Source organism: Stegostoma tigrinum, chromosome 1 (genome assembly GCF_030684315.1).
Source record: "Stegostoma tigrinum isolate sSteTig4 chromosome 1, sSteTig4.hap1, whole genome shotgun sequence".
NCBI classification, from domain to species: Eukaryota; Metazoa; Chordata; class Chondrichthyes; order Orectolobiformes; family Stegostomatidae; genus Stegostoma; species Stegostoma tigrinum.
In genome coordinates this window covers 92461827-92474722 of record NC_081354.1, presented here as the reverse complement: position 1 = coordinate 92474722, position 12896 = coordinate 92461827, and the positions used below count along the sequence as shown (strand labels likewise).

Sequence of the window (12896 nt, the reverse complement as noted above, 5' to 3'; positions counted from 1 at the left end):
ATTTTTCAGTTCAAATGGGTAGTGTTTCTGGGTTTAATCCGGCCTCATTCAAGACATTGGCTGACTTTAATGATCACTTTACAGATTGAGCTTTGTTTGTTTTTAAAAAGCATAGCCTGGAAATTCAGAATTAATATTTTGATGCAAATGCACAATGCAGATGTGTGTTCCCCCCTCTTTCATGAATCTTATGAATACTCCAGCCCCTTCTGAAGTATATTTACCAACTCTTTGATACAATGGCAAATGTCTATGTGAAAGATGTCACAGATGTCACCTGAAAACCCTGGAAAGGGCTGACTATACAGAAGTGTTACTGGAACCCTTCAGTGCCTGGTGCAGGGTGTCCACTGTATCCAGCATTAGACCATGAAGTTCTGTGACTGTCTCCCTAGGGAGATGCAGTTTCATGAAGCACCATCTCTTTAACATTTCTGAATATTTTTGCCTCTGCCTTGCTGTCAGACCTCCTACCATTGTTTTCCTTCTCATTGTTACTCCTGGGTTGCCTGCACTGCTCCTGTGTGGCATGATGCTCCTTCACAGCACAGCTCCATTTCAGTGTTGGGGAAGAAGGAATAAAAAATTAATCCCACCCCTTGTGCAACATCCTCTCCCTTTTCAGCCAAGGCATCTCCTAAAGATCACCATGCCCCTCCCCCCCCCCAACCCCTTCGGGATTCAAATATACATATATATACTGTCAGTTTAATGAGTTACCCTTCTGCCCTTGGCACAGTCCCTTCAAAGTTTGAAACTAACATTTTAAATGTAATCATTTCCTACTTAAAATCCATGGCTCATGTCAAATTGGGCCTGAAAACAGAGAAGAAATCTCCAAAAACACTGCAGTCTCCCGTGCCTCCATCTCCTGTAAATCTGAGAAAATGATGGTAATGTTGCTGGAATAGTAATCCAGAAGTCCAAAGTAATGCTTTAGGAACAAGGGTACAAGTGCCATCGTGATAGATGGTGGGATTTAAATTCAATTTACAAATCTGGAATATAAAGTTAGATTCAGTAATTGTGACCAAGGGGTTATCACTGGATTTCATAAAAAAAAGCTCTGAAGAAGGGTCACTGGACCCAGAAAGTTACCTTGGATTTGTCTCAATGAATGTCGCTGAGTTTTCCAGCAATTTCTGTTCTTGTTCCAGCATCTGCAATTCTTTCAGCTTTCATTAAAAATTCTAGTTCTCTGATGTTCTTAAGGGAAGGAAATCTGGTATCCTTATTTGATCTGGCCTAACATCTGACTCCAAATCCAACAAAATGCCTGCAAACTGTCCTTTGAAATTTCTAGCAAGTTACTCAACTCAGCGGCAACTGTGGATGGGCAACAAATCCTTTATTTTTTCTAGTTCTGCCCATAACAACTGAAAGAATGAATTTAAAAAGTCAGAAAACTCTCACAGTGAATCAGGTATCCACATTTAAATAGCCAGCATTCAACAGTAACTTGCTGAAGGTACAGAAGGCTAATTAGAAAGTCCACATTAAATTCTGGAAAATTAAATTGAAATGGCATGCAAGTGGTTGATTTTGAAATTTAAGGAGTTCTCATCAATAGCAAGCAAGTTTTCTGCTTGCTTAACCTCCCATTAGTGACACAATTGGGAGTCATTTTCCTTTGCCAGGATTCAGATACAACGCCTCCCACGCGATTCTGAACCCACCTATCATTTTGACCATGCCATCAGGCTCCAGAGAACCAATGCATTGTTTTAACAAGTCATGTTAATACTGCCCCTCTGGAGCTTAATGTGCTTTCTTATTTATTATTGATTAACTTCTGCACTCAAATGTCAAACATCCATTCATATAATGGTAATACAACATTTAACAGATAGTGAATCTCTTAGAAGCACAGTGCAAAAATGTCCTTGTTTTTAATTTCCAATCCTTGATTCTTTGTCAACTGTTGTTAACTCCAAGGAAGGATCTTTTGAACAAATGAGTTTCTTGCTCTGTTACCTGAGCAGTCAGTGGGGAACAGATCCACTCCACTTTGAGAAATTGACACACAGCAGACCTTAGGCCACTCACAAACAGACACTGCTGGGGCTACAAGTAGTCTCACCAAATTCAAGTGCCAGTGAGGATATGATCTTACAGTGAGGACAGGAGCAGAGAGCCAGGAAGTCAGGGAGCAGGAATGCAGGTTGTGATGGCAGAGTCAGGCAGGGTGGGAATACTTGGGATGGAGGGGAGGGCGATACTGCTGTCAAATTACATATAGGTCAGGGACTGCTGGAAAGCAGTAGAAAAGGTACTCAGAGAATTTTCTCTCATCATCTGCAAACATGACAGCAAGGCATCAAAAAAAATTCTCAACATGTTATGTCATCTGTTAAATTATACTATTCCGAGTAATGAAATTGAAACTGCAATCTCAGTCGTCTCCTAGATAACTACAGGAGCAAGAAGAACTTCTAATTCCTAAATGTTTGGTTAACATTACAAGGGTACTTTATTTCCAACATACTTCATCCACTGCTCTTTCTTTCCTCCTTTTCTGCCTTTTTCTTACTTTCTTTTCTTGGGGTGGAGAAAGTCAGAAATCATACAACACCAGGTTATAGTCCAACAGCTTTAGTTGAAATCACAAGCTTTCAAAGTATAACCCCTTCATCAGGTGAAGTGCTTCCCGTTACTGAATCCTCACAATAAGACCCAGAGCACCTTTTCTCTACCGTCTCTCTCTCTCTCTCTCTCTCTCTCTGTATATGTAATCATATAAAGATATCAATATCTCAAAACAACACCAGGGCTAATGGAATTTGAACATCTCATTCACAAGTCTGAGATTCTCTTATTTAGTAACAACACTAATCCACTTTAAAAAAAGCTTGATTTCAAGGATCAAGTACACTACTAATGTAAGACAACCACTAAAAATGGGAAATACATGCCTAGATAAATCGCATAAGAAATCAGAAGTCACGTCAGAACTAAAGCTGTAATCTGATCTAACTCACAGAGTCAGCTGACCGATCTCCTCTATCTTTCTCCGAAGTGGTTTTTTCAAACATCAACAGCAACTTAAGACTTGATAACAACCTGCTCACTTGCTCCTGGGACCAATATTCAATTGCAGTGGATAAAGTAATGCGGTAATTTTACATCCTCCACGAAGACCTTTCACCCTTTAAATTGATTATGCCAAAACTCTTTGGATCGTGTGTCCAACGTTTTGTTATTCGCACATATTTATGCTATAACACTTACGGAATTTTAAAGTGACATAAAATTTGCCAATGATTTGTAACAGTATCAGAAAATTTATCAAAATATAGGCTATCTGTTTTTGTTGTTGTTGTTGTTGGTGAAGTGTTGGAAAAGGTTATAAGGGATAGGATTTATAATCATCTAGAAAAAAATAAATTGATTACGGATAGTCAGCACGGTTTTGTGAAGGGAAGGTCGTGCCTCACAAACCTTATTGAGTTCTTTGAGAAGGTGACCAAACAGGTAGATGAGAGTAAACCAGTTGATGTGGTGTGAGGTGATGCACTTTGGTAGGAGTAACTGGAAGGCAAAGTACAGGGCTAATGGTAAGATTCTTGGTAATGTAGATGAGCAGAGAGATCTCGGTGTCCATGTACACAGATCCTTGAAAGTTGCCACCCAGGTTGACAGGGCTGTTAAGAAGGCATACAGTGTTTTAGCTTTTATTAATAGAGGGATCAAGTTCCAGAACCAAGAGGTTATGCTGCAGCTGTACAAAACTTTGGTGCGGCCGCACTTGGAGTATTGTGTAGAGTTCTGGTCACCGCATTATAAGAAGGATGTGGAAGCTTTGGAAAGGGTGCAGAGGAGATTTACTAGGATGTTGCCTGGTATGGAGGGAAGGTCTTACGAGGAAAGGCTGAGGGACTTGAGGTTGTTTTCATTAGAGAGAAGAAGGTTGAGAGGTGACTTAATTGAAACATATAAAATAATCAGAGGGTTAGATAGGCTGGATAGGGAGAGCCTTTTTCCTAGGATGGTGACAGCGAACACGAGGGGGCACAGCTTTAAATTGAAGGGTGAAAGATATAGGACAGATGTCAGAGGTAGTTTCTTTACTCAGAGAGTAGTAAGGGAATGGAACGCTTTGCCTGCAACGGTAGTAGATTCGCCAACTTTAGGTACATTTAAGTCGTCATTGGACAAACATATGGACATACATGGAATAGTGTAAGTTAGATGGGCTTGAGATCGGTATGACAGGTCGGCACAACATCGAGGGCCGAAGGGCCTGTACTGTGCTGTAATGTTCTATGTTTTATGTTCGATGTATTCAAAAATAGCCATTGGCTATTTTGATGTTTACAGTAAGTTTTCATAAAAATATTCTGAATGTTCCTTTTTCTTACTTTCTTTTCTTTTAAATTTGAAGCAATGGCTGGGATATTCCCTGATGTAGAGCTGCCGGTGTTGGATTGGGGTGGGGTAAAAATGTTGAACGTACCACTTAATTGTCACCACATGAAGCAAATAAGACAAAAAGATCAAAGATGCAGTTTCAAAAAGTAAAATGTAGCGTGGTGACAGAAGCATTAATACAAATTTTATGAGCATACAAAATATCTAAATATCACTTATCTTCATCTACCACGTAGATGTACAGACTATGTGCCAGATTTTCACGAAGTCGGAAAGACTATGTGGCTTTGAAAACTGTTGACAGGACCCAGATGTAAAAGTCTGATCCCTCACTTCCAACTAATCCAATTTTCACTCATAAGCCAGAGGGGACATTGTGTAGCCTGCATAAGCGGGAAACTCCAACTGAGCAGTGCTATTTATATTCAATACTGAGTTCAAACAAAATCAATTGGTCCAGGGTTAAACACGCAATGTGGGAGTGCCAGGATGGGTAATAAACCCTCGCCAGCAATGTCCACATGCCACAAATAAATTTTAAAAATGGAGTACATGTAAACATGAAGGTCAGGTAATCTCTGCAAATTAGAAGTTTGCAAAATGCCCCAACCTTGAAACTTTTAAAAAAGCTGCAGTGGCAGCTGAAAGAAAAACTCTGATGGACTGCTTTGACTGACAGGCATTTGTTTGAAAAAAGTATAGCATCAAATCCCGCCATTTTGAAGAGTGGTCTTTGCTATTTCCCCAAGATCTGTCAATAGGCCATCATGAATGACTGGCTAAATCATACTAGCAGGGGCTTCCAAGTTTCCAGTTTAGTAACTTTAAGAAACCTATTAAAGGATTTAAAACAGAGATTGTAGGAACTGTAGAGCTAGATGAACACAGCAAGCCAAGCAGCATCAGAGGAGCAGGAAGGCTGACATTTCAGGCCTAGACCCTTCTTCAGAAATGGGAGAGGGGAAGGAGGTTCTGAAATAAATAGGGAGGGAGAGGCGGATAGAAGATGGGTAGAGCAGAAGATAGGTGGAGAGGAGACAGGCAGGTCAAAGAGGCGGGGATGGGGCCAGTAAAGTTGAGTGTGGGTGGGGAGTTAGGGAGGAGATAGGTCAGTCCAGGGAGGATGGATAGGTCAAGGGGGTGGGATGAGGTTAGTAGGTAGGAGATGAGTGTGGGGCTTGAGGTGGGTGGAGGGTTAGGTCGGAGGAAGGACAGGTTGGGGAGACGGGGACAAGCTGAGCTGGTTTTGGGATGCAGCGGGGGGAGGGGAGATTTTGAAGCTTGTGAAGTCCACATAGAAACCATTGGGCTGCAGGGTCCCAAACGATTATCAAAGGATTTAATACAGCTACTTCATTGAAGTTTATTTTTATTAAATATAATCACAAGAAGATATTTAATAAATGGGACATATTTTCACAATCAAGTACATGGAAGTGATATTAGCTGATTGTGTGCTTTTTTTTTCCTCACCTCCACATTCTGAGATCTCTAGAAGATGGATACTGGGAGAGGGGCTACAGATGTAAAAACGATGGATACAATGGGCCATGGGGGTAGATGGGGGGATGTGAATGGGCACAGAAAATGCCTGGCCTTTCTGAGAGGCCATGGGGCTGGCTGAGATTTAAGTTGAGGGTGAAGCAATCGTAGAATCCCTGCAGTGTCGAAACAGCCATTCAGCCCAACAAGTCCACACTTACTCTCTGAAGAGCATTACATCCAGATTCACTCCCCTGCCCTATTCCTGCATTTCCCGTGGCCAATCCACCTAACATGCACATCTTTGGACTGTGGGAGGAAACCGGAGCACCCAGAGGAAGCCTACCCAGACGCGGGGTTAATGTGCAAACTCTACACAGACAGTCGCCGGAAGCTAGAATTGAACCCAGGTCTCTGGTGCCATGAGGAAGCAATGCTGACCACTGAGTCACTGTGCCGCCCCCAGCAGTATCAGGGGTGATGGCCCAACAACTATTTCAACATCTGCAAGACAGTCCCAGATAAAAAAAACTTCTAACCGGTTGAGCATTTGCCAGCCCCTAAAGCTGCCCACAGTTGTCCTGGATCAGGATAACATCTTGGCTTGTGCTAGCTATCTCTGTTACCAAAATCCATCCCATTATTTTGGGTGTAATTTGCTATTGAATTCAAGGCAATTGTTTTGGCAATCTCTTATAAAACATTTTTCCTCTTCAAAACAATCTACCAAAATCAATCTTAAAGCCAGTAATTAAAGCTCTCATTTTTAATAAAACTTCTCAAATCAGAAATTTTTGACGAAGAGGTATGTCTAAAAGATCCTAATTAATTAACAGGCACTTAGTTTACATAAGGTTGTGTCATTATACTTACGTAAGTCAAACTTAAGGAGTGGAAACGCCAATTGCATATATAGCACAAATACTATTATAAAATGTTTTGATCTAGGCACTTTTAATTGGGTTAACCTGTTAGAATACTGTACTTTTATAATAATCAATCAGATCAACAAATTCATTTGAGCAAAATTTGGTTTGCAGGCATAGTTGCCCCACTCAAAAAAGACTTCTACAACCAAGAAACAAGCTTCAGTTTGAAATCCTGGGAAGATAAGGTTGTTTGATAGCTCTGTTCTTCTTATAAAACTGTAATATCATTAGTGTACTTCAGTCATCAATTTCTACCCCAAAGTATCACAAGTGATATCCAAATGACACAAAAGCAACCAATAAGAAGTCTCAACTTTTTTTTGTCACAGTTCCAACAGATTTTAAGAAGTCAACTTCTAAGTATGATGAGGTTTTTCAATATTGCCTGTTTTACCAAATTTGTTTTACCAAAATTTGGCCTCTCGATTGAGTGTAGAAGGTTTGGGAGTTTGTTAAGTACTCAAGTTTTAAAGATTAATCCCTAGATTTTAAATTTAGTTTAAACAGCATATCTTACTTATGTGCAAAACCAACAATAACTAATACTTAATTTTAAAGTGAGATTAATTCTTAAAAAGTTCTTCCAAGCTTAAGCAGGGAAGCTCTCTACTCTACTGAGAGCGGCTGTATGTCATTAGTTTAGAAGGGAGTGAGCTAAAATATTGTTTGAACAACAACAGACTAAAGCTAAGTTATCCAAGTCACAAAGCAGTCTGAATACAGGCCTGTGGATTACAGCCACCATTGAGTGTGGCTGGCATAGAGTGAAAGGCTTGGCAGTTTAGCAGTGTAAGAATTTGGTGAAATGGGAAAGGAAATGTACATTTGCTTTGCTTTCCTAACCATTTAAGAGTTCAACAGTTCAGCTGCTGGGAACTGGATATGCTCAACTTAAAGCACAAAGTAAAAACTAAAAGTAACATCATAGGAATCTAGTAACATGTTCAGATAGAGTGCCTTCAAGTCAGCCTTTTTCAATTTAATTCTCCATTTTGATTCTATTTGATGCTCTTTGTTTCATTTGTCTTTTACTTTTGTTTACTACTTTTCTACCTCCTTCTTACCTTATTTCCCAAAATTAGGATGCATTCCTTGGCCAACCTTGTTTAAACTCTCTTCATCAGCACTAGTAAATCTCCCTGTGCGGTAACTGTCCCACAGTGCTGCCAAGATGCAAACCAAGTTTGCAGACGTCCCACCAACCCCTGAATCAGTCCCACTGTCTCAGAAATCACATGCTTTCTTTCCTACACTGATTTATCAGTGTTCAGTTGTTCAATTCTCCTGTTTCTCCATTTTCCATTAATCCTGACACTACTGCTTTGGTGATCCAGCTTTCCAATTTCCTTCCAATCTGTTACCCTACATACTTAGAAACACAACAGTGATGTTGCTGGGTCAAAATCCTGGAATATACCTCCCTCAGGGAATTGTGGGTCGACCAACAGCACAAGGGCTGCAGTTGTTCAAGAGGACAGCTCAGCACCACCTTCTCAACTGTAGCTAGGGATGGCTAAAAAGTACTGGCCAGCCAGCGCCACCATGTCCTACAGGAGAATCTTTTTTTAAAAATGTGGAATGAACTGCCAGAGAAAGTGGTAGATGCAGGTACAGTTACAACATTTAAAACACATTTGGATAGATACATGAATAGGAAAGGTTAGAGGGATATGGGCCAAATGCAGGCAAATAGGACTGGCTTAGTTTGAGAAACTTTGTTAGCATAGACAAATTGGACCGAAGGCTCCGTTTCCATGATGGATGACTTTATGACTAAATTGAATGAAATGAAATGACAGCACATGTTGAAGTAAATAAATATGATCAAATAGCCATCACGAAGACATGGCAAGTCATGATGACAAAAATAGGTCCTTCATATTGAGCAGTTCATGACATTCAAAGATAGGAAGCTTGCTGAAGGTGGAGGTATGTCAAGAGATGATTTGATTTAGGCAATCTGAATATGGAATTGGTTTACATGGAGATGAGGAATAATGGAGGAACCAGTCACAAGTGGGAGTGGTCAACAATCCTTCCTAACAGTGGCCACAGAATAAGTATATTTTATTATAAATAAAAAATTCTAAGGGAGGTTACCCTATGACGTTAAGGTCAGCTTAGAAAAAGGCATATACTTGCACAAATATGTACAGCGGGTCAGAGGAGTGGACAGAATATAAAAGCCAGTGGAGAATGACGAAGCATTGATCAGCAGAAATAAATTAGAGTATGTGAAGAAGATAGGTAGACATGTAAAAATCAATGGTAAGAGTTTCTACTGGTGTAAAAAAGGGAAAAATAAATTGCTAGTTTTCTCAAGAGTGAGAATGGGGAGTTAATAGAACATAGAACATAGAACATAGAACAGTACAGCACAGAACAGGCCCTTCAGCCCACAATGTTGTGCCGACCATTGATCCTCATGGATGCACCCTCAAATTTCTGTGACCATATGCATGTCCAGCAGTCTCTTAAATGACCCCAATGACCTTGCTTCCACAACTGCTGCTGGCAACGCATTCCATGCTCTCACAACTCTCTGCGTAAAGAACCTGCCTCTGACATCCCCTCTATACTTTCCACCAACCAGCTTAAAACTATGACCCCTCGTGCTAGCCATTTCTGCCCTGGGAAATAGTCTCTGGCTATCGACTCTATCTATGCCTCTCATTATCTTGTATACCTCAATTAGGTCCCCTCTCCTCCTCCTTTTCTCCAATGAAAAGAGACCGAGCTCAGTCAACCTCTCTTCATAAGATAAGCCCTCCAGTCCAGGCAGCATCCTGGTAAACCTCCTCTGAACCCTCTCCAAAGCATCCACATCTTTCCTATAATAGGGCGCCCAGAACTGGACGCAGTATTCCAAGTGCGGTCTAACCAAAGTTTTATAGAGCTGCAACAAGATCTCACGACTCTTAAACTCAATCCCCCTGTTAATGAAAGCCAAAACACCATATGCTTTCTTAACAACCCTGTCCACTTGGGTGGCCATTTTAAGGGATCTATGTATCTGCACACCAAGATCCCTCTGTTCCTCCACGCTGCCAAGAATCCTATCCTTAATCCTGTACTCAGCTTTCAAATTCGACCTTCCAAAATGCATCACCTCGCATTTATCCAGGTTGAACTCCATCTGCCACCTCTCAGCCCATCTCTGCATCCTGTCAATGTCCCGCTGCAGCCTACAACAGCCCTCTACACTGTCAACGACACCTCCGACCTTTGTGTCGTCTGCAAACTTGCTGACCCATCCTTCAATTCCCTCGTCCAAGTCATTAATAAAAATTACAAACAGTAGAGGCCCAAGGACAGAGCCCTGTGGAACCCCACTCACCACTGACTTCCAGGCAGAATATTTTCCTTCTACTACCACTCGCTGTCTTCTGTTGGCCAGCCAATTCTGTATCCAAGCAGCTAAGTTCCCCTGTATCCCATTCCTCCTGACCTTCTGAATGAGCCTTCCATGGGGAACCTTATCAAATGCCTTACTGAAGTCCATATACACCACATCCACAGCTCGACCCTCATCAACCTTCCTAGTCACATCCTCAAAAAACTCGATAAGGTTTGTAAGGCATGACCTACCCCTCACAAAGCCGTGTTGACTGTATTTGATCAAGCCATGCTCTTCCAGATGGTCATAAATCTTATCCCTCAGAATCCTTTCTAACACCTTGCAGACAACAGACGTGAGACTTACCGGTCTATAATTGCCGGGGATTTCCCTATTTCCTTTCTTGAAGAGAGGAATTACATTTGCCTCTCTCCAGTCCTCAGGTACGACTCCAGTGGAGAGCGAGGATGCAAAGATCTTCGCAAGTGGCGAAGCAATTGCATTTCTCGCTTCCCAAAGCAGCCGAGGACAAATCTGATCCGGGCCTGGCGACTTGTCAATCTTAATGTTTGACAAAATTTTCAGTACATCAGCTTCCTCTATCTCTATCCATTCCAGCATGCACACCTGCTCTTCAAAGGTTTCATTCACTACACAGGTCGTTTCTTTCGTAAAGACAGAAGCAAAAAACTCATTTAGGGCTTCCCCTACCTCCTCAGGCTCCACACACAAGTTCCCTATGCTATCCCTGATCGGCCCTACTCTTTCTTTGACCATTCTCTTATTCCTCACGTAAGTGTAAAATGCCTTTGTGTTTTCCCGGATTCCTTCTGCCAAGCCTTTCTCGTGCCCCCTCCTGGCTCTCCTCAGACCATTTTTGAGCTCCTTCCTTGCCTGCATGTAATCCTCTCTAGCTGAACTTGACCCTAGCTTCCTCCACCTTATGTAAGCTACCTTCTTCCTTTTCACTAGAAGCTCCACCGCTCTCGTCATCCAAGGTTCCTTTATCTTACCCCGTCTTGCCTGTCTCAGAGGGACATATTTACTCATCACTCCCAACAACTGTTCCTTAAACCATCTCCACATGTCTATAGTTCCCTTACCATGGAACAACTGCTCCCAGTCCATGCTTCCTAACTCGTGTCTAATCGCATCATAGTTTCCTCTTCCCCAATTAAATATCCTCCCATTCTGCCTAATCCTCTCCTTCTCCATAGCTATGTAGAATGAGAGTGTGTTATGGTCACTATCACCAAAATGCTCTCCCACCACAAGATCTGATACCTGCCCCGGCTCGTTTCCGAGCACCAAGTCTAGAATGGCCTCTCCCCTCGTCGGCCTGTCAACGTACTGCGTTAGGAAACCCTCCTGAACACACCTTACAAAAACAGCTCCATTCAAATCTTCTGCTCGAAGGAGGTTCCAATCAATATTAGGAAAGTTAAAGTCACCCATTACAACAACCCTACTGCGTCCACACTTTTCCAAAATCTGTCGACCTATGCTTTCTACAATCTCCCTGCTGCTATTGGGGGGCCTGTAGTAAACCCCTAACGAGGTGACTACTCCCTTGCTGTTCCTAATTTCCACCCATACTGACTCAGTAGGCAGATCTTCCTCGACAATGGAAGCTTCTGTAGCTGTGATACCCTCTCTGATTAGTAGTGCTACACCCCCTCCTCTTTTTCCCCCCTCCCTATTCTTTTTAAATGTTCTAAACCCTGGAATATCCAGCAACCATTCCAGCCCATGAGAAACCCATGTATATAATAGTAGATAATAAGAAAATGCTGGATGAAATGAACAAATACGTTGCTCTATCTTCACTATCAAGGAAGCAAAAAAAATGCATAAATAGCTGCAAATCAAGAGGCAGAAGGGAGAGAGGAACTTGGTAAAATTTCTTAGGGAAGCAGTACTGTGAAACTGATGGATCTGCAGGATGGCATATTCCAAGTGTTAACAGAAATCACCCTAGGACCTAAAAACAAGTGGCTAATGAGAAAGCCATGATGCTGTCACTTTAAGAGGTTATTTTGTCCTGTTTTTGTATGAAAAGAATCTGTCAGGCAGAGGCGCCGAGCTGTCTTTAAGGAAGTAAACAATTTGTAAGGCCTTGGGTTTCTTTTAAAGTTGGAACAATGGAAGCAGCCCAGGTTTGACCAGCTCTCACAGACCAGGATTTCTAGTTTTTATTTAGTTTTTATTTTTTAAAAAACAGCCTTTGGGGTCTCAAAAGAGTTGGAGCTTCAGTGACTGTCTCCTAGCTGCTGCTTCCTCTGAATTTTCACTTGATGCCTTTTCCTCCTGGATTAGAGAACTGCATGTGAGAATCTGTGTCTGAATTTGCCCTTTTGCTAAAGGGTGTGTTTATGCAATATTACTATTTTGAACAGTTAATTTGAAATTGTTACTGTTTCTAGTATTTGGTTAAGTTTTCCAATAGATGCTATTGTGAATTCCTCTTTCATTTGTATGTATTTCAAATACAGAGCTTAAAATAAATTGTGTTTTATTTAACTGACCAGTCGCATCAGATCTGGAATACAGCACTTCACATCTACCTTTAAAATCAAAAAAAGTTAGGCTCCAGGCTACCTTCTTAAAATATACTGAGGGATTGTAGATATTGGTATGTTCGCCACACATCCACAGCCAGCACCCAAGATACAAATCTTCACTCAAATCCTGAATGTATTAAGGGGATCTGGTTTGGTCCACAATGGTGTGTACAGCAAGCAATAAAGAAGGCTCATCGAATACTATACATTATTGTGTAA

General features: G+C 41.4%; 1 protein-coding gene across 3 annotated transcripts in view; it reads right to left on the bottom strand.

Annotated features, from left to right (window-relative positions):
* The window catches only part of pcdh7b (protocadherin 7b), a 377866-nt gene that overhangs the window by 297680 nt on the left and 67290 nt on the right, over positions 1-12896 (bottom strand). The window lies entirely within an intron of this gene.